At 41.9% G+C, this 7488-nt stretch overlaps 1 long non-coding RNA gene across 1 annotated transcript; it reads right to left on the bottom strand.

Moving 5' to 3' along the window:
• Positions 1 to 4154: 4154 nt before the first annotated feature.
• Positions 4155 to 6286, bottom strand: LOC104956272 (uncharacterized). The gene is made up of 2 exons (XR_799528.1): positions 5217 to 6286; positions 4155 to 4297 (listed from the first exon to the last, which is right to left on the bottom strand). It is a non-coding gene; the product is annotated as an uncharacterized lncRNA (long non-coding RNA).
• Positions 6287 to 7488: the final 1202 nt, after the last annotated feature.

The following is a 7488-nucleotide window of genomic DNA, read 5'->3' as shown; positions in this document are numbered from 1 at the left end:
GAGCCTGAGAAACTCCACCGGCGGTCATACGATGGCTTAAGATGCCCTCACGAATGGCCCGATGTTGTTACGATCAGAGCCGAATTTGAACATTTCCTTAATCGTGTGTCAATTTCGGGACAGTGTGACAGGGGCTTTAGCGGTTGACCAATCACAACAGAGCCGGCCAGCTAACCAATCAGAGCAGGTGCTGCAGCACAGGCAGTATGAGAAAAATAAAGAGCTTTTTGAACATTAAAGCATGGAGACATGTCACAGGAGAGACACTAAATACATATGAACCTGAAAATTAGATGATTAGGGTCCCTTTAAAGCTGTGACAACAAATTAATTCAACACATCATCTCATCTAAGACGCTTTTTGCAATCTATGTCCAGAGAACTAAACAAAACACCTTCAGTTAAACTTTACATTAAACCATCCATATGTGCACTAAGTTGAACATGTTTTAATAATGACTGATATCGTTTACATTTAGAGGAATCTCTTCTTGAATGCTTATGTGTTCAATGTGTGATGTTGAATGTATTTTGAAAAGGTTTCTGTGATGTAGGCGTAGTTTTGTTACATTTGCATGACATTTGAATGCAAACAAATCCCATTGCACTGCGTTTGCAAGAGTTCCTTAAGCATGAGATGCCTCGAGCCATTGTTAAGTTGCAATAAAAGCCCAGAAAATGTCAAAAACTGAAGGTATGAGATGTTTCCAAAGCAACAACATCACATATATAATCAAATAAACATCCCACAATGAGGCGATTAACTCAAAATACCATCAAAAGCCAACTAATGATAGGCTTTGCATTCCTTTCAAATCGACCTTCACAACTGCGATCACATTTTTACTACTTCCTCTCGAGAATGGTCTCCAGTGGAGACGTTTCCCCTCACATGACCCCCCCCCCTCTGCTATATAAAGATTCTCCGAGGGGAAAAAGTCTGTGTATGGCAAACTCTGCATGCATGTCAGTAATGGAACTTATTTGATGTGGCCAGGTGATTGAGGCCAGCTGCAGGAGAACAGCGTGGGTGCCTTTTCTTTTAAGAATGCACTGTGTGAGTCTGTGTGTGTGTGTGTGTGTGTGTGTGTGTGTGTGTGTGTGTGTGTGTGTGTGTGTGTGTGTGTGTGTGTGTGTGTGTGTGTGTGTGTGTGTGTGTGTGAGTCTGTGCGTGTGTGTGTGTGTGTGTGTGTGTGTGTGTGTGTGTGTGTGTGTGTGTGTGTGTGTGTATACTGCTTGTACAGTCCACACATGTACTCTGTATATGTGGGGCGTTGTGGTCACGGTGCGTTGCAGAATGAGGGGGTTTGCTGGGAGGGATTCCCTGCTTGTGATTTTCATTGGGGCTCACACCAAACACACGCTTCCACTTGGCAGAAATGTCTCATTGACCTCACAGTACCTCAGAGAAGCTGTGTACAGCAGCACACACACTGTAAAAACAACATGCTTTATTCTGAAGTCTTCAAAGTCGCACTATAATACAGTTTTTAAGTCTAAATGAGGTGATAGTGTTCAATAGTCATTTCCAAATTGTTAAAGGAGACATATCACACGCCTTTTAAGTTTCATTCCTGTATTCTAGGTGTCTTCTTGATCACATTTACATGCTTAAATGTCTGCTTGAATCTACCTGTAATCACCCTCTGTCTGAAACGGTCCGTTTTGGAGCCTGTCTCTTTAAGACCCACTCCGAAAAAAAGTCCAGTCTGCTCTGATTGGTCAGTGTTTCCTGGTCATTTGCATACAGCATTTTGTAGTGTAATTGTGACATTACAACCTTATGGGAGTCCTGACGTCTCGTTAAAAGTTCCTGCAATGTGGCATCGGTGTGCATTTCTCAGTATGCCAAGCATTTTGATACTTTAACACCGAGACCTGCTTTATAATCCAAAAGGTCATGAAAATGCCCCTTTTTGCTAAATGTGACCTCACTAACGGTGGCATTTGACGTTTTCAGAGCCCTTAGATATAATCACCAATAGTACAAAGCAAAAATGCTCCATTAAGAGTAAAAGTCTTGCATTCGTAATAATATGTTGATTATGATCAGAAAGATGCCCCAAAGAATATCAAAAGCTATCTTTGAATGGCTAGAAGGACCATTGCAAAGGTTTTATTGTTATGGTGTAGTTTAACGTACTGAGGCTAGTGCATCTGAACATTTTGAATGCAAAAGATGTATAAAATAGCTTAAAATTAGACTAATTGAATGAGCTAAAAGTACCTTCTGATCGTTCTTAAGTTCAGGGCTTTAGTAAATGTACTTGCTTAAAGTCTGAGGTTCTCTTCCATATGGAGTTTCCATTGTTCACAGTGGACTTGCATGTGATTTCCGATCATTTGAGCAGGGGTCTGTTGAGTTGATTAGAGCGGGGCGGGACAATCGTAAAGCTGAAGTCTATTCTGAGCCTGAAGGAGAGTCTGACTCACTGTCACAATGGAGGAGCTTTGGGAGGGAGAGAGAGCAGAGAGAGAGGAGGAAGAAGAAGGGGAGGCAGAGGCAGAAAGCTGCTCAAAGTGTAGATGTGGCACAACTGGAAAAAGGTTATTTATATATTCTGTTCATTTGCTTTTTGTAGCACCTTTTCTCCTTTCTTTCTAACTCCAATAAACTAAATATATAGTTTTTCCTTTGCAAAAAAAGCAATGGGGAACTCATCATGAAACCATTTCCCTTATTCGTCACATGGTTACAATGTACTATAACACATGCACAATAACAATGTTACAATACACATGTGGCTTTCAGGCATTTCACGTTTCAAGTGTCACATTCCCAAAATCATGTGATCTGCAGATATTTAACACGTGAATGATGCGATGAAGCCGGTTTTTGAACGTTTCACATGTGATGAAACTCACATTTACTTTCCACCTCATTCACAGTATTGCAATGGCATAAGTAGCTGGAAAGAAGACTGTGGGTTTTATTCTCCGGAAGTTTTTCGTTGTACGATGTCTAAGGACAGAGGGTGTCGTTTTCTCAAACTGCTGTTGTATTTGCTGTAAAGTGTCCTTACTGTAAGGTAATTATTATATGTACAGCACTTCAGCTCGACCAAAAATCGTTTTAAAAATGTGCTATATAAATAAAACTTGATTTGATTTGAAAATGCCATATCAGTTTAGCTTCACTGAATGGAAGCAATGATATTAAAGTCAAATCACTATCACCGAACAGTAGAGGCTAAGGATCACCTCTCTAATCAATCATGTCAGACTGTCCTTTCACTTGGAGCCTGACAGCAGCCAATACAAAGCAACACATGCACATTTGCTCCTGTGACGCAACTGCAGGCATGTAGGGAAAGAAGGGAGTGAGAGGGGGGAGGAGGAGGAGAATGGGAAAAAGGAGGGAGGAGAGATTGGGAGTGGTGAGGGATATCCCCTCAGACTACCACTTGGCTACTTGGGTGTTTCCCTGTTTTAACAAGGCAGAGTTCAGGCATTTCAAACAGCTGACCCCCTTCTCACGCAGCGAGACCCCCCACTCATGAACAAAAACTCCCCCAGCTGAGGAGAGGGAGGCCGGGCACAGGCAGCTGCTGCTCCCCGCTCACTGAGGACGCGTCAGGTGGTTTTCCAGCGCTACCAGTCCTCTGCTAACTCCTTTAAACAAAATAAACACTCCGTATTTACGCACCAGGCCGCGCTCTTATGGAAATAATTCCCAACAGCAAGGCGTGCATCAGGGACTGTGGGAAAAGTGCGTTCCAATAACAGGAAACTCGTAATGTTTCCTCAGTTGGAGCGAGGATGTTCACATGTTTGAGTCTGCTGCTCGTGCAGGGGAAAGCTCATTGTATCGACTGAATGGGCTTCAATAACTCTGCTAAGACTTTTCCTAATAGGGGAAAGTCAGCGGGGCGGAATACGGCGCTCGAGACAGTGCGCAGGAGAACTGCAGTGCGCCTCTGACGCGCGCATAACACCAGTTTGATAGCTTTCGCTTCGGTTTCCCAAAGTTTATTTAAGTAAAACACATTTTTCAAGCAGCTACACTTAGCTTAAGTAAAGTGCGATCTCTTCAAAAGGGATTTAGCTGGAGTTTAAGTTTCAAAAGCACGCAACAGCTGCACCATTTCACCCCAAAAATAAATCTTCCAGCCCTCCAGGTTTGACTCACCTTGACAACATCGTCGTTTATTCGCTTCGGGTCCCGGTTGACCAGGTCGATCTCTTTGGTGTGGATATCATCCATGGTCTTCTCGTTCATGCTGTCGTTGTCCATGTCTTTGTTGTTAGGTTTGTATATGTTCCCTTGCTTTCGGATGAACGGCGAATGCAGACACTCCTGTCAGGGTCCGGAGGAGGCAGAAAGAGAAGAAGAGTGTGAGGAGGAGTGAGGAGGGAGAGTGCAGAGAGACTGGAGCAGAAGCAGCCTGCCCCGCAAACAGGGATGGGTTTAAATGAGTAGAAAGTGAAGCACCACACCCCTCAATCTCGCCGCAAGGGGTCCTCACCACCCGGAGAGAAACCATATCCTGACCTGACACGCTGTTTGTTACAACCTGTGTCCATGGCAACCGTTTTAAGAAATGAGTAAAAGCACATACTCCAAATGTTGATTATCCCCTGACTAAGCGTTTTCCAAATCATTTGGGATGCTTTCTGAGCAATTAGGTTAATCAACTGTGATTTTTTATACCACTCCCACAAATATATGGGCATATTTAAAGTAAAAACACGTTTGATTTCCGTATTCAGTGCCTTAAAAACGCAGTGCGTAAAGACTCCATTGTTCGGCACATCACTCTTTCGTGGATCGTTCTCCCTTTCACTCCAAACCATATGGATTTATAATTTAATTTTGAACATTTTCACGATTTTTAACTGAATGCTTCTGTTTTTATAACAATTGTTGGGTATACTCTCCTTTGCGCTTTTACGCACGAACATATAACCTTCCGCGTTATGCGTAAAAGCAATAACCGGTCCTTCTGTTAATAAAAGGTTTTAGCTGGTAAAATCTCACACTCACATGCTAATGCACCTCAATGGTGCTTCACATTCCCCTAGAGAGTGTGTGGGAGACGCGTTCATGACTAGGCGCCAGAAAGATAACGATTGAAACACAGCGGACTAACATCCAAATGTCCTTCATGAATGCAACTTAAAAGCAATAATAAGCAGCTCCTCGGAGAACAAAAGTCCATGTAAATTAAAAGAAACATTCAAATAGTGCCCTGTGCGCATGAGAAGCCATACTGTACCTCTTCCTTCTCGCCGTCCTTCAGTCCTCCTGTCATGCTGTAATCAAGTTTGAACGGATAAGCGCGGCGTAACGGACAAGAAGACAATATTGGAAGCGGAGTTGGAGGCGTGGAGGCGAAGTGAGAGGACTCTCTTCTCAGGGACCTGTTTGGTCATCTAATTCCTGCCCTTTTTTTGCTGAACGTGACAAGAATGTAATCCCAGAGAGGGGAAACCTCCGGGGTTTCTACGGTGCGTCTTTGGAGTCACCTGAAGGCGAGAGGAGAGAGCCACCCTGTAACCTGCCAGACTGGAGAGAGACTGGAACTAAAGGAGTGCTGTAACTCGAGTGGAATAACTGTATTTGGGGATCAAGGAAGAGTATAGTAAGCTTACTGTTCAGGCGAAATGTGGGCGTTAATTGAGGATGGCAAGGTGTGGATCTGAGCCATACCTTAGCCTAAGGGAGGCACATTCATACAGTGTCAAATAAACCCCACTAGAAATCAAAATAAAAGGAGTTTTTCTTACTAATCTCAATTTATTTAGACATTATGGCACATTTAAAACCCAGCATGTCATATTTCACTTTGTCTACCCTCAGAGAATAAGTGTATTATTATATTTACAAGTTTATTGAACCATAACTTAGTGAATTGCCACCTGTTATTCCCAGCCTCACTGTTTGGAAGCCATGCTGGTCACTCTGGTTTGTTTACATTCTTCTATCAGCTCACCTTGGAGTCACAGCTGCTCACACACTCAGCTGTTTTCAGCAGAGGATATGAGAGGAGAAATTTCTTTGGTGTGTGTCTGTTGGGACCTGCGCTGAAATTACAGAGAGTTTTGTCAATTCATTTAGTTTGAATCGTCTTTATGCAAGATCAATATGCACATGCAAGACACGTTTGCTCAGAGGTTGTTTTGTTAAGTCTTGTCTCGAGTCCTTAGGGAGTTTAAAGATTCCAGTAACACTTTTAAATACTATGTTTTCTTTTGCAATTGTGTTTGAGACGGGGGTGAGTTTGGGTATCTTTACATTTCTGTCGACCACACTTGACAGCACATACAGTATCCTGGCATTACTGTAAACAACTCATCCTAACAGTAACAATACGGACCACCTTATTCCATCTTTCATCGTAAATCAATAAACTGGATTACTCAACAACTTGGACGGTGCTTATTTCGATGGATGCTCAGCGGTTAATTTTTTTTTAGATAGTCTCTTAAGACTTTATACTGCGTCTCCTTTTCTTTGGAAACCTGCTGTACCTTTCATAATGGTATGACACCTTTTGTTTGAGATTGTCAGCATTCTCCTCTTGAACCCACCCTGTAAGGAAGAGGTTGAGTTTTAATGATCACTGAAACTTTCACACTGAGGAAGAAGCCAAGAGATTGGAGCTTTTTAATCTCCTCCTCAAGCCTAAACTAAGCCATGGAGAAACATTTGATATCACTCATTCTGCTGGGTTTGATGCAACAACTTAGTAAGAAAGAGTGCAGTAAATCTTAGTATTTTTTAAATGTTTTGAAATGAAGCACTTTGTGAAGTTAGCGTGTTGCTATGCACAGTATGAAAATATACTCAGTAACTTGTTCTTTAACTTCCCAGGTGTGGCACTGAACACAGATATAATAACCAAATGAAAACCTGTTTCAAATAAATACTTCTGCGGAGTCACAGCACGCTGCACCACAGTTTCTGGCCTGAGGGACACATATTAGCATCTTCTGTAAACACTACTCGAATATGAGATCATTTTTTAGAACTAAATGAACAATTCAAATTGAGGAAAATTAAAGATTAGCATTCAGAATTAAAGTCAACCGACAGGAGACCGGACAACCCGTCTCACGGCATTTCGTGTTATAATCACGAAATTAATTTAATCTATTGATTCGTGTTCACCAACACGATTTCCCAATTTTTTTTGTGTCACACAGAACGATTTTAAAAGCAATGTATTTCTATTGGTAGTATGTTTCACGCCTACAACACGTCTTTTTGTCCGGTCGGGTCTTGGAAGACCGGAAGCTGTGTGGTTCATAAAAACATGTTCTTACTCAATATCTTACCGTAAGCCTAACCCTTTTATTTTAAATCGTATAATGTCTGAGTTTTTTTGCCGTCCGCGAGGAAAAGAAATGGGGCTCAGAGCCTCAGAATACTGAAATCTGCATTTTTTAAAATCTCTTTTTCCTTCAAATTTGTTTTACATTGCTTTTAAAATCGTTGTTGGTGAACACGAATCAATAGATTAATTTCATGACTATAACACGAAATGC

The sequence above is a fragment of the Notothenia coriiceps genome, unplaced genomic scaffold, assembly GCF_000735185.1.
Source record: "Notothenia coriiceps isolate Sejong01 unplaced genomic scaffold, NC01 NC01_scaffold00025746, whole genome shotgun sequence".
Classification (NCBI taxonomy): Eukaryota; Metazoa; Chordata; class Actinopteri; order Perciformes; family Nototheniidae; genus Notothenia; species Notothenia coriiceps.
Note: the sequence above shows the minus strand (reverse complement) of the source record. Positions and strands in the feature narration are given on the sequence as shown.